A 15,571-nucleotide genomic window follows, 5' to 3' on the forward strand; every position below is an offset into this window, starting at 1 on the left:
ATATATATTTCTACAAATTCCCATCCGGATCAGACCAGGTGTTACTCAGCTGCAGACGGGGAAGTGATGATCAATTGCCACTCTTCGGTATCCTTACTGTATCTTCGGGTTTCATGCCTAGAGCCCATCCTACTCATTCCAGCAAAAATAGCACTCTCCCTCGAAGGGATTATTACCACTTGAGGGAAACAGGAAATTGAAAGAGAGGAAAAAAATATGAGAGGAGAAATATGCTATGGAAAGAGATGACCATCGGGAAATCGTTCCTACTTTTCTCGAGGAATTCTCAAACTCTAGAGACGGAATGCATTCGAAGATTCGGGATATATTCGGAATGATTTTCCTTATGATTCAATTGAGGCCCCTTCGCTGCGGACAGAGAGAGAGGCATTTGGAGCAAGACGTTGATATGAATAAAGATATAGAGAGAAGGGTAAAAGAGAATATGATTTGTCATCTAAGCCATTATATGCATCTTCCACGAAATATTTAAGATAAGAATTCCACAAGAAGAATCTACGCTCCACGTGCCACCTCACTGTGCTTAACATAATATGGTGTCTGAGAAAATAAATGAAATTCCCATTTATGAAGAAAACAATGGTACTGAACTGAATATAGAACTTAGGCCAAAGGCCAAGCATTGGGACCCATGAGGTCATCCAGCGCTGAAACGGGAATTGACAGTAAAAGGTTTGAAAGGTGTAACAGGAGGAAAACCTCGCAGTTGCGCTAAGAATCAATTGTTAAGAGAGGGTGGAAAGTAATATGGAAGAAAGAGAATATGAAAGGAGGTACGGTAAAAGAAACGAAAGGGGTTGCAGCTAGGGGCCGAAGGAACGCTGCTACCTTGAATAATGCCTACAGTGTACCGCACGAGGCGCACTGACGGTACTACCCCCTTACCGGAAAAAAAAAATGGTACTGAGAAAGTTACTAAGTCGAGAATAGCTGAGAGGGTGAATTTTAGCAAAAAGGTTCCTCATCTTCGACAGGGAGCGCCTAAGAATAAGGAGTGTTTTTTACTAACATTGCTTCTTGTCACACTAAAATAAAGCGATTTTTCTAATTGGCATGTAAACAATTTTACAGTGAAAAAAAAAAACTTCATTAGCTGTATAATAAGTAATCTCAAACATCGCCAAACATTTTATAATTACTGATCTAATGAATTGTTTGAAATGTAAATGAATTCGTAATTAAATTCTAGAAATGAAGGAAAAAATTTGCATCAGAAATTGTTTAGCCGAGAAGAAAGACTATGAAACGTCACTGAAAATTATAGTTATTTTCTAATTCTCGTATAATGAGAAAGATGGACAATAGGAGCTGCAGTAGCTATAATATATATATATATATATATATATATATATATATATATATATATATATATATATATATATATATATATATATTATATGTATGCACGAGTATAAAGACGTTTGTGGGCATGAAGATGGTTGTATACCCTTTTATTCTTAGATTTTATTTGTATAGCCAGGCCTTTGTAATCTTGTCAACTACTATATGTAGTTTACTTGAAATCGCCATTGCCATAGGGCACAGGCGAACGATATTGCACTGCTTTGTTTCACATTCCTTGTAGCCATATACACACACACACATATGTTTATATACGTGTGTGTGTGTTTGTGGTGTGTGTGTGCATGTTTATGCCTCTGTAGAATGATTTAGCTATCTACTACTACTACTACTACTACTACTACTACTACTACCACCATTAATAACAATGACATTATCGAAGAATGAGCATCCCACACCCTCACGTTCAATAAATCGTCGAAATTATGATCCACGTAGAGTTTGCCCTTTTAGTGTAAAAAGTTTCACATCCGTGAGGAAACTGAAACTGTTCCCCCGGCTAGAACTTCATTTTTATATTCAGGGACGCCCTGGCTCCCTGGACGCGAATACTAAAAACATCCCTCTGAGGCTTATGTACCTTTTTGATATTCCCCATCCACGCAGATGGCCTCTGTGGGAAAAAATGAGACCCAAAGCCCCTTCTTCTCCCTTGTGTGAGCGTCCATATCTGCTGGTCGGTCCTGAGAAAGCGTTCATCGGTCCCTCTTTAAATCGTCAGGCTTTTTTTACATTAATTTTATAATTTCTTTCTTATGTGTGGCTTATTTATGTATTAAAGCTTAAGTTCTATTCTTTTGTAATGTTCCGTTTCCCTTTTCTTCTCTTGGCAATTTTCTCTTTACGTAGCGGTATTGTGGTCAGTGGTAATTTGATTAGTAGGATAATTGCCTTTTCCATTTGTTCCGTCTAAATACACGCGTATTTGAATAATAATAATAATAATAATAATAATAATAATAATAATAATAATAATAATAATAATGTATGAATCAATTGAGATAGCAAAATACGAATATCTTTGTAAATCAATTAGCATTTGAATGAAGGTAATAAACATTAGAAAACAGTGTTCAATTTAGCGCCACAAGAAATCTGAGCGAGTGTTCAGCAAAGTTTTGAAGCAACCGATTCATTTGCTTGATCACAGGAAAATAAATATGTGCTCTACGGATGACTTCAAATAACCCTCATACGACCCTGAGTGTTCAAAATAGTTTTTGAAATATGAATCTCATTCATTCGCTAAATTTGTTTAATACCTTGTTTTAATCACAAATGGATTTGCGTATGACAATATACCAAATGCTGAAATATTGAGTAGTTAGTTAATGCTGTATAATAACTTAATGTTGCTTAGTATAAAGCACGTAGTATTTCCGTGAAAAGAATATAAAATATAGAATATTTGTGTGGAATAATTATAACCCCTCATAAGAAAACCAGAACACTATACAGTACAGCTGAGTTGAGCCTTCCTTAAGAGTAAGGGAATGGGCCAAGACATATCATTACCGTACTAATGCCTCCAAGGCTGGAAAGAGTCATTACGGAGTACAACTTCACGAACTAACGAGAAAGCGTGTCACTACCCTTATAGGCCTATTTAGGAACCATCTCTTGAAATCTGAAATTTCAAAATACAATTTATTTTCTGTCTTCTAAAACTCTTCAAGATATGAAATGTGGATAGCGCGAAGTTTTTAAATGAAAATATCCTCTTTCTCTCTCTCATAAAATGTTCCGTCTCGATTCACTGTTACATATTGGTTTTAATGTCTGTCTGTCTGTCAGTCTTTGACGAGAAACCAAAATCCATTTTTCCCGACTGCCCCTCGACGTATTTGCAGTCCATACAGAAAAAAAAGCTAAGTTTGTCTACAAAGATTGCCGGGTTTATTATTATTATTATTATTATTATTATTATTATTATTATTATTATTATTATTATACAAGAGAGGAAACCAGATCGGAAGATATAATGAGAATAACAAATAAAACGATTTGTGAACTTTCCATGATGCTATTGTATCAGATGATTTTAGACATTGTATAATGTTCTGCAAGGTTTGTACATGTAGCATAAAACAAACATTCGTTATTAGTTAGGCCTTATAGTGATTTTAACACTGGGATTTGTGTACTCTTGCGTGTGTAGCAGTTATGTCAGTTTCTAAATTTTATTCCCTGTAAACATCAACATTGAACTTGTATTGACTGTTATCACTATGTTTTGTTTCCTTAAAACCGCCGTATTATTCCCTGGCATCTTGCTAGGTATTTAAGTGATTTTATTGTTTGGATCCAATGAGTGATAACATAATAATAATAATAATAATAATAATAATAATAATAATAATAATAATAATAATAATAATAATAATCATTGCATCCAAATCGTCTAATCATTTCCGTGATATTCCAAATGATAAAAAGTCTCGATTTACAACTTTTTCAGATAACAGAATATCTTTCGTAGTCGAAAATAACATCAGACATATCACTCTTCTTTTAAAATAAAACTCGGGATGACAAGTGATGAAAAATGTCTGAAAATGCAACGGAGTTAAGAGATAAAAGACAGTAAAATTTCATTGGTATCAACGTCCGGGGATTCAAGCACGGAATATATTGGCATTCTAAAATGTATTTTTTTGTCATTTATCTGACAGAGTGAAGGGGATTAAAAAATACAAATTGCATGCCCTTTCATGTTTTATAAATGCTTTGGGTTTTACTTATTTGCAGTTGCCACAAAGCTCTCAATATTTGAGTAAATTCTGTGCGTGTATGACATTTGGAGTTATAATGATGGTTTTCCAAATGAATTTCTAATCCGTGACGAACAATATCAAATCAGAAAAGAAATTTTCGCGGAAAATTATTGAATCCATCGTTTGTGTCGATGTTCATTTTATCCTTAAGCTCAAGTAGTTAAAACTTGATCGTACGTGATAATTGCTGTATATTCATTATTGGAATTTTATGAACTATGTTATGGTTATTTGTAGATAATTACTCATTGTTGAAACTTAACGTCTTATCTAACGGTAATTTTATAAACTGATATTTTTACAAAGTCACTGGCTTACTCAGCCTAATACTTTATATAGCCCAGTCAAAGGGATGCAAGGAAATAAAGAATGTAAGTCTTGGAAAACGGAAGTAAGAGGAGAATTCCAGAGCCAGGTTACGAAATCAGTGTTCATGCACCATGCCATCCGTGGATAACTGGCTTCCTTAAAGTAGGTGATGGAATGGGTGGGTTGACGGGTGTTCAAAAGGCCATCTGGGATAGTGAAACTTGTGCTTACTTTAACATCCTCCTTATTGACCTTTGTTGTGAATATTCTTCATAAACAAAACTTTAGCTGAAGTCATTATAAGGGTTCAGTATTTTAAAGGGTGAAATGTGAATAACATTTATCATGAATATAATTCTTCATCAGTACACCTTTAACGGAAGACATTATTTTTATGATAAATGATTAACCTTTATTGTGAGCGTAATCATTTATCATGCCTCGTTAAGCTTAATACGTTAGTGAACTCGTTAGTTAAAAGAATAATAAATGTTAAGCTCAGACGATTTAGGAATAAAAGGTTAGCATGGTGGAAAAAATGAATCTTTGTGTTATGGTACAGTCTTTCACTGAAAAGAGAACCGGAGATAAGGAGGACGTATAAGTTCAAAGAAAAGGAAATAAGTAGTATATCGAGGAACGAGTGTTAGAAAGAAAGAGCTTTGTATCCAGGACTTTCAAGAATATTTGTAATTTGGAAGAGGGAGTGATGTACTTCAATTGAGCTTGTGTGCGTATACAGGAGATTGCCGTGAGCCGATGGAAGTGTGTTGCAAGTTGGCTTGAATATTTGCTAAAAATATAAAAAAAATAAATAAAGATATAAATATACAAAATAATATTAAGATATCTGATATCAGAAAGGAAAAAAATTCAATACACCTCTCTCTAAAAAAAAAAAAAGCCATACGATAAAATAGATGACCCCAAAAGAGATGTAAAAAGAAAAGAGGATGGGGGATTTAAGTCACGATCACAAGAGGCGAGGAAAATCAGAGCAACGGGTCAGTGGAATGTCCCAGGAATCTCCGCGCTGACCTGAATAGTCAGACTGTAAAGTCATACAAGGGTCTTCCCGCTGACCCAAATCGATTGTAGGTCTCTCGAGGCTTGGGTGGACCCAGGAGATGATCCTGGGAGATTCCGTCTGCTGAATTATTCCAATCTGACTCGATTTTTTCCATAGGAGCTTAACTCATATGATTAATATATATGGTAAGTGAACGTCAAGACAGCAGGACCAGGCACCAGGGATGCTGGCCCAGGGCTGGAGGACGGCAAGTCTGAACATGAACCTCATTACCTTTAGGCTATTGTTTTTACACACGGAAATTAAGCTTATGAACAGAGGAAAGAGGCCCAAGATTCTATTCCCGGGCCTTGAAAAGCAATTCAGCCATGTTTTGATATTTTCCATTGCTTGCGTCTCTATTAATTTAGGAGGTGAATCTTGTATTTCATAGATTATTGACTATGGCGGTTTCACCCAGTATCCAGAGAATACCACCCAGGGTGGAGTTGTAGGGTTCCACGTGGACCCCACACACCGTCATCTCACCTGGCTCGCTAATCTCCTCACTACATCGCGCGCGGAACGTGCTGACAGAAGGAACACAGCATACGTCACCATCTTTTATACACATATCTTCTTTCATATTACTGTCAGATCAAATGTATTATTGTCACCGCACACATTGCAATGGCAGCATTTCAGCCATATATGCCATAGCTTCAGTCATACATTGTATATCAATTTTTATATGTATAATATATATTCATCTGCCAGCAAGCACAAATGATTGTGTTGTGACCTCTGTTTTTGTTCGCCTGGTGCCAGGCACTACATTTCCGCCCGCAAGAGTTATTGACCTGTCTGTTCGTTGTCTGGATAAACTTATGGCCTTCTATGAGCAAGAGCCCATGCTGGCATAAAGCCAGCTCAATCAGAAACAACATTTGAATAAATGAGTAAGTTTGTAGACACTGACTCTTACTCACGCCTTCGCTACATTGGTGACCACGGAGATGACCTACCCAGCCAACCCCAACGATGCCAGCCTCGCCAGCAAGACCATCGCCGCCACCATACGTCTACCTCCATTCACGCCCCACAACCCAGAAGCTTGGTTCTTCAGGGCGGAAACACTCAGTCTTCCGACTGAGGAAAATCACCTCCGGGACACGCAAAGCAGACGCTGTCCTCGAATTCCTGCCGGACGACATCTTCGAGCAAAAAGCAGGATGGCTCGCAGAACTTCAAACCCCCGTCACTTACGAATTGCTGGAGGACCAGCTGAAGTCATCCTCGCTACAGAGTAATGTAACAATACTTCTCGTTTCCTTTGCCGTCTTTTTTTGCTCTGTTCTCATTTGCGGATATTCTGCTCTGTGGCAATTCCCTTAGCAATTCCATGGTGTTAATGGTCGTTCTGACTTGTTCCCATAAATGGCCCATATTGTTAATAAAAAATGCTAAAAGGATAATAACCATAAAAGTACTTTCACTCACGTCAGGTCATTTTCATTGATTTTTAGTAGGAAGCTTTACTACTATCTGTGGTGCATTTGCGACTTGATATCACAGTTCAGCCAACAAAGTGATGAAGGCGAAGAGAAATCTTTCACGGGGATTTCATCAGCTTTTCCATTCAGGTAGGGGAAAGTTTCTAGATTTGAGCAGAAGCAAGACAAATGGCTCAGCTAAATTAAAGGGATTTGAAGAGAGGTCATAACACAGAGAATAATAACCGAGGCTTAATCATTTTCAGCTTTTTTCGCGTACATGAAACAGGCTGGAAAAGTGTTTGTTAATGATGGACCAGAACGTATTTTCGCTTTGAATGATGAAAATCAAAGCGCGAGTCATTACCGGCGTTGCATCATTTCCTGCTCTTGTAGCATTTTCTGTTTCTTATATATGAACGCCTGACGAAAGACAAAGGAAAATGTGATCTGTGCTCTAGAGGCAAAGGTGGTACGCGTCTGTAAATGACTAATTAAAATCCCACCCAGTGCCTTCATATCTCGTTTCTATTAAGATATGGATTTTTGCTTGATCCTGAACCCCTTCAGAAAACAAGCTAATATCCTTAGCTTGTTTTCTGAAGGCGAAACGCCAGGAATTTCCGTCTGCTGTAGGCCTTCCCATGAGCAACATTGGTTGTCTGCTTGATTGGAAAATTTATCTATTTTATTATCTCTTTCCCGGTCGTCCATTCAAAAGCATTATTTTGCAATGAAAAAATCGTTGGCTTTGTATCATGATCAGTTACTGCTGCAGTGTGGGGTCTGTGATGGGAGGTTGAAACCGACATTCTTTGGAAGCTTGACTTTCAAGTCAATGGCCTCGTGGGCTTGTTCCATGTGAATAGGTTTCATCTAATAATAATAATAATAATAATAATAGTAAAATTCTCCCATTCCTATAACTCAGTTCACTTGTTATATTGTTAATTTCACATCTAATGGAGCTTCCGTTTGGTCTCGCTTCGAATTTTTCTTTATGACAGCTTTATTTTGATTTGAAATATGAAAAAAATATTCTTTTTATTTCCATTTACCAGTAATTTCTGGTCGTGTCTTATTGCAGATTAAAGCCAAATAATTCTCCCTCCCGACGTCCTCTCTCTCCCTCTCCCTCTAACTGGGGCACCATTCTTAAACCTTTTGGATTTAAGGATTTCAGTAAGAGAGAAATAAAGGGAGAGAAGGTTTACTAAATTTTTTCGTTGAATTACTGAAACTGGTGAAGATTTGTTAAAGATCAAGAAAAGAAAGGTAACTAAAAGAGTTCGAATAAATGATGATAAACTAAACAAATTCAAATAAAAACGCATAAATAAACAATAGCTCCAAAGAAATGAAAAAGGAATATTAAGACAGTGAGGCATGAAATCAGCTTTAAGGTAAATTAAGAAGATCAAAAAGAAAATAATTAATGAAAATATCACAGAGGATAAATGTTTGCAAACACATATCATTTGCAACCAAATGTTTACCAACACGTGAACGGCGTGTGACTGCCGTGGGTTTTTTTTTTCAGGATTTGTATTTTATGCGGTTTCCCATAAACTGCTTGAAATGAAAACCAATTTGCACACTGCGGAATTTGAGAAACAGGAATATTCTTTTCGGTAGCAACGTTATAAACCGGAAATTTATGATGCAGCTGTCGTGTTTGTTTAGGCATTTGGGTAGTTTAAGCTCCGTGACAAAGGGTATCAGAAAATATGTAAACAAATGAAATGCGCGTTTGCGTGTGTCTATTTGTAAGACACAATGACCTCTTAACTTCATGATTTTCCTTACATTTTGTGGGTGTGCCCATCCCGTATCAGGATTCGAATCCATTCACGACATGTTAAGGTAAGGTTAACCTTAACCTTTCTGCTACTCATACATACATGTACAGTATGTCGAATTAAGATACATTTTCCTAGAGTTGGAATAACCTGTTCTCACCATCATAGCATACGCTCTCTCTCTCTCTCTCTCTCTCTCTCTCTCTCTCTCTCTCTCTCTCTCACACACACACACACACACACACACACGCGCGCGCGCGCGCGCACACATATATTGATACAGTATTATTGATACAAAAGAATGATTTAAAATTTTAGACATAATATTTATGTTTCCTACTTTGTTTTTATCCTTTGCAACTCAATTTCAGCATGTGCTGTAATTTGGAAAATTACCAAACATCAGAATTTATGAAGCAGAGTAGTCTACAGAAGTAATGGTGAAAAACAATTATAAATTTTCATGTGTTCTTTAATATACCTATGAAACCTCTATCGCCTCCTTGTTTTGATCTTTGATAACTCGGTAAACTTAATGCTTTCACAGGGTGTTGTTTACTCCGAGCCTCTCGAACAAACAAACAATAGAAATATGAAAAGGACGTTTGTTTTCGGAAGAGGGGGTCAGCTCACGTTATTTTCTGAGTAAACTTTCTTCTTATTTAGGATGGTTTATTGAACGAGTAGAGGACTAAAACTTTATAACTCCAAAATACGCATCCCATTGATACTTAATTCTAATATCACTTAACTAACGATGATGGGAGGGTTTTGTAAGTTTGGTTAGAGATTTCCTATAAACTAAGATGAATTGACTGCCATGTTGACAAATAAAATTCTATCACGTAACTATACCATTAGCAAGTGGACACAAAATTTCTAAAATAAATTTTTTTTATTAAAAGTAATAAGCTCAAGTTGGTGGGGCAAGAGTTGTCAATGGAGTGTTTACCAACTGGTCTGAGATGATGATACTTTTTAAAAGTAGGTGATAAAACTGTTTCATTTGGAAAAGACCTGAAGTTGAGAATTTGAAAGTCGTAACCAAGTGTTAGATGATGATTGAGAAGTGATTATTGTCACTATAAATCTCTCTCTCTCTCTCTCTCTCTCTCTCTCTCTCTCTCTCTCTCTCTCTCTCTCTCTCTCTCACACACACACACACACACACAAACACAAATATATTGGATTTTCTCCAAAAATAAACCATTTGACTATTGAAACAACACCTAGTGTTCATATTCTTAACATTATGCCCCCTTCTCCGTCATTATAATGCAATAATGAAAACCCTTAGCTTCAGGAAGTTTTTTTTTATGTATGTTTTTGAAGTTATAAGCCCCTTTAGCATCAATATGAATTTCGCTTGAGAGTAATTTTTTCAGATATATTGAAAACTCAATCACAAGTTTTGGTTATCTTGCCGTTTTCCAACTAGAAGACAAAATAGTGTAAAAGGTGAAACGTAGACACTTTTGTTTGAGTAGTTAGGCGAATGTAGAACAAGTGTGACATCTCGAAGGCTCATCAAGACGCCTGTTGGCTCTTCCTAACGAAAAGTCAACTTGATTTGCGGACGTAGGCAACGCGATAGGTGCCACATTAATGGAGCCGTTACAGAGGCACGTTCCTCATACTACTACTCCTAGTACCCCTACTGCTGCCACTACTCTTATTTGGAAATCTGCAGTTCTTGGATTGAACGGTTCCTCCACGGCTTCTTCCTCCCAAGGCTAGGCTTTTGAAATCTCTTCGTGCTTTCGTTTTTCTTGAACACTGGTTCCTTCGAATCTTGACCATGTTCTTCCTTCTTTCTTTTTATGTTTCTTATTTATATAGCTGTCACCGTGGAGTCTCGGAACATAAACAGAACTGTTTCCAGTTAGTGAAGGTCTTGTGCGATGGTTGAATATGTCCGTTTAATAATAATGATAATTACGGGTGATGCAAAATAAAAGTCAAGGCTTTGTTTAATTATCATACACATGTTACTTATTGAGGTATCGCAAAGCACCTGTTTGTAAAACACTAATGATACATAATCGAGAACACAAAGAATTACGCCTCAGGAGCTTGAGAACGACAAAATAGTCATTATCTTATCTCTAAAAAAATGATAATACCTTATCAAATCATTATCATCATCATTTTTATTATTATTATTATTATTCTGTATGAATATTCACAGCAAAAGCCGTATATGCCAGTTACTCTAATTCTAGTCTGGTTGATGTAATGACTTTACTTATATTTTCATCTATTTATTTGCTAACTTATTAACTTATTTTTTCTTTTCTCACAATTGATCTCTTCTTTCTGCATTTCCTGTTATTTTTCAAATAAACACCATATTCATTGGAAGCTTGAATTTTAAGCCAACGGCCCATGTGGGCTTATTCCATATGACAAGGGTTCATCTTCTGAATAATAATAATAATAATAATAATAATAATAATAATAATAATAATAATAATAATAATAATAATAATGATAATAATAATAAGACGAACTGAATCATTTATATCTTCAATTTTCCCGTTTAAGCTCTGCATCATCATCATTCGTCCTTCCTTTTCCCGCAGAAAGAAGGACAGGAGAATTGGCTGAAGCGCCTCCCAGCATTCCCAGGATACGCCTCAGTTGATTCCGGCGTCATTGCCCCGTGACTTCGAAGCCAGGCGCCCAGATTGTTCGTGGAAACCAAGTAAGCCTTCATTGCTCCTCGTCGCGTTTGGGAAGGCGGAGGAAGGTAAAGTTATTTCCGTTAGTAATAACAGTAGAATAACTTGCATAGTTGTTATTATTATTATTATTATTATTATTATTATTATTATTATTATTATTATTATTATTATTAATGGAAAAATAAATCCACAGTTATGTATATGTACATATATTTAAAGATAAATCTATACAAAGAACTTTCGGGAATCCGTTCGAATCGAACAGATTCCCGAAAGCTCTCTGTACATATTGATCTTTAAATATATGCACATATACATAGCTATGGATTTGTTTCTTCATTTCAAGACTCATGCTACTATGAGTATTTTTAAATTATTATTATTATTATTATTATTATTATTATTATTATTATTATTATTATTATTATTATTATTGCTGTATTCATGTACATACACTGATATGCGACTCTTGAAAAGAATGTTGACCGAGAATGCAAGTTACGACACAATAGAATGCGAAAATAAAAAGACGATTGACTGATTAATGATCAGTCTATCATTGTGAGTAAATGGCGTCAAATGACTAATCGTCATATACTTTGCATGTAAATTAGAAAAGAGAGAGAGAGAGAGAGAATCCATTATTTACTAGATAGCAATACTGAATTAAATATTTCCTGTGCAAGTTTTCAAACATAATATTCTGCATCAAATTTTCTATCTGATTTAAGAGCATTTATTCGTTTTCTTTTAAACTCATTTGCTGAAGCGTATTTGCCGGTTATCTGAATGGAAATCGGAAGATTCGAGTTCACCAATAAATTATTCCTAAAAAATAACATGTACCACTTAGTCAGGTAATTCGTTTCATTCACTTTTCATCGGAGGTAATTCCTTTTGTTATTTTCATCAAGGGAGTTGTACATTCTCTCTCTCTCTCTCTCTCTCTCTCTCTCTCTCTCTCTCTCTCTCTCTCTCTCTCTCTCATGGCGTATATTAGGAGGTTGTGGGTTGCATCTGGGATTAAAAAAGAGAGAGAAAAAAATAAAAGCTGTAGTGATCATTACTTGGTGCAATAGTTTACCAACACCAATAAAAACGTGGGTGCCTGGACGAGGTAATCTTAATCCAACTGTGGTGAAAGCATGCTTAAGATATGCTCCATCTCTCTCTCTCTCTCTCTCTCTCTCTCTCTCTCTCTCTCTCTCTCTCTCTCTCTCTGAGAAACCACACAAAATGTAAGAGAATAAATATTCTGATTTCCTTTGATGTTTTGGTAATGGCTGACCTACGACATTCTATGACAAGAGGTGACCTTTTTCAGTTGTTTAACACAGGAGATTTCCTGACAGGAAAACTGCAGTCTCTCATGAAACTATTAGACACCCTGTCAGGCCTTTTACGATAAAGTTATGGAACTTATTGGGACGTGCCAGCCAAGGACTGATAAATATATATGCATACATATATATATATATATATATATATATATATATATATATATATATATATGTGTGTGTGTACATATATATATATATATATATATATATATATATATATATATATATATATATATATATATATATATATATATATATATATATATATATATATATGCACGACGATGATGAAGGCAGAAGCCTAATATACAGGAACCAAGGGCAGATGGAGAGGCACACGAACAATCTACAGCTTTTATTGTGGCCGACGGCGTTTCGCAATAATCCATTGCATTTAAAGGCTGCAATGACACATATTTTGTTTAATAAAAACAGAACGTCACTACATAAAATTATAAAGATAGAAATAAAACAATAAAAATACATTTCTTAAAATATCTTAAAACAAACCTACCCAGTACATGGCTGAAAAGTGACTAAACATAAAAAGGTAAAACTGGTCGAAAGTAAACAGAACAGCAGAGAAATTACAAAATAAACAAAGGTGTGGAAGACGTCTGGGCATTTAACGAGGGAACGACTTCTTTAATGAAAATGGACTCTAAAGTCGTAAGCTCGTCCTCGTGTTGGGCTGAGGCTATTACTTCAAAGTTTCTCATATCAACATGCGTTTCGCAGATTGCAGAGTGATTACTTATATTTGATAATTCAGGCCTGGACAATCTGCATCCCTTCCTATAACTGACGCCCTGATGACTACAGACACGGACTCTCAGTAGCCGTCACGTAAAGGCCCAGATACACTGTCAATCATGATTGTGCAACCTAAGTGGTTGTGCAGGCATATCCTTTAATGAGTAGGTGTGATTGACAGTTTGCGCAGATGATTGAGTAGTGTTTGCCCAATCATTGTAGTTACACAATTAGAACTGATAGTCTGTAGCGATTATTGCGCCAACAGCTCAGTCTTTTCTTTGGTACCATGGCGAGCGCACAGGACTCTCAAGATTTTTGGAGGGAGTTTATTCATCTCTATAGAGATTTTCCTGCTTTGTGGAAAATTAAAAGCGATGAATATAAGAACAGAGTTTTGAAAAGTGAATGCTATGTCAAATTAATAGAAAAAATGCGAGAAATAGACCCTAGTGCCACACGATCCACAGTGACCAAGAAATTACAGAAATTGGATATGCAGAGTAAACGCTATGAAGCACTCTCACTTGCATGCTCATATCTCAAGCAAAGTAACGACCCCGTTGATATTTTGGCCAAGAGCTGGGCTCAAGAATTTAGGGAAATAAGTGCAGAACAGGAAATATATGCCAGGAAGGCTATTAATGATATTCTTTTTGAGGCAAAATTAGGTACATTGCATAGACACAGCGTTAAGATTAACGAAAATAATATTCAAAGTAGGTCTTCCACGCCCATCTCTGTACTGTCCTCTGACAGCGGAGCATCCACAAGTCGGGGTAATATAATAATCGGAAATATCACAGATACGACTGGAGTCCGTGTTTACACAACAATGTCAGACCTTTTGAATGATCCCCAGTACAGCTTGGAAAACTAAATACGTTATGGCATATTGGCATTAGGATCCGCCCCCCCCCCTTTTTTTCTGGTTTTGTTCCCAAGGGGAAATATATTTTCTCATGTATTTGGTGATGGTGTTAAAGAATTTGTCATTTAGTAGTCTCACTATTATTAATAAATACTTTTGTTATCTGCACCTTATTTAACCTACCTTAATATATTCCTTTAATACAGTGCAAATAGCACTACAGGTTTCCATGATGATACCACCAAGGCTTTGTGGAGAGATAGCTGTGGTGAACATTAGTTCCTGAAATGTTTGTCCAGTAGCCAAGAATCTTAAAGTACTAGAAAGCCTTTCACATGCTGAAATGGAATCCCTTAGCTTGGTATCCATTTTTTGTATGAGGGGCGTAGTCATTTCTAGCAAATCCATGAAAGTTTCTCTGTCCATGCGTAGATAATTTTCGTAATCTGCAGGGGCAGAGAGGAGCAACTCCTGTAGAAGATTTTCATGCGTGAATTTACTTTTTGAAACAACTCTTTCATCCACATCTTTCTTTCTTACTTTTACTTTCCTCCTCATCGTCTAAAGCCAGAATAATGCCTATACACGCTGCCTCTTTGCTCATCTTCACGCCACAAGCTTTAGAAGTCAACTAACGATTGCACAAACTTCATAGTAGTGTAGGGCTCAAACACTGTTTGCGCAATCTCGAAGATTGTACAATCGTGATTGACAGTGTATCTGGGCCTTAAAACATCCAACGTAGGTTCCCAGCTCGCACTTCGGACAAGTATATAATTTTATAAATGATGTTAGATGTTAGAGATGGACACAGTCTATCCATAGATCTAAAAAGAGACCCGAGCGCTAGAGGGTTTTTCGGAATAAATTTAATATTTACAAACAGAAATTCTTTACTAATGATCTTTATAAGATTTTTGCGGAAATCACCGTTGGAAAGCAAGGGAAATTTAGCGTAGATTTGTTTGGGAACATCATAAATGACATGTGGCTCACTAAAATTCATATCCAACAACTTTCTCAAAATTCTGTAAAAATGTTTTAGAGGAATACAATTATTTAAAAAAAAAAAACCTGTCAGGAACTCAGTTTCACTGTGGAAGCCTTGCCAAGACGAAGTCCGAGTAAGGGCCCTGTGGAGGAGTGTAAAAATAGC

General features: G+C 36.2%; 1 long non-coding RNA gene across 1 annotated transcript in view; it reads left to right on the top strand.

The window, feature by feature from the left end:
- LOC136832401 (uncharacterized) overlaps positions 1-11,516 on the top strand; it is a 40,457-nt gene extending 28,941 nt beyond the window's left edge. The window contains exon 3 of the long non-coding RNA XR_010851178.1: positions 11,350-11,516. This is a non-coding gene — a long non-coding RNA (uncharacterized lncRNA). The remainder of the gene's footprint in view (positions 1-11,349) is intronic.
- The last annotated feature ends 4,055 nt before the right edge of the window (positions 11,517-15,571 follow it).

The sequence above is a fragment of the Macrobrachium rosenbergii genome, chromosome 49 (assembly GCF_040412425.1).
Source record: "Macrobrachium rosenbergii isolate ZJJX-2024 chromosome 49, ASM4041242v1, whole genome shotgun sequence".
In the NCBI taxonomy this organism is placed as follows: Eukaryota; Metazoa; Arthropoda; class Malacostraca; order Decapoda; family Palaemonidae; genus Macrobrachium; species Macrobrachium rosenbergii.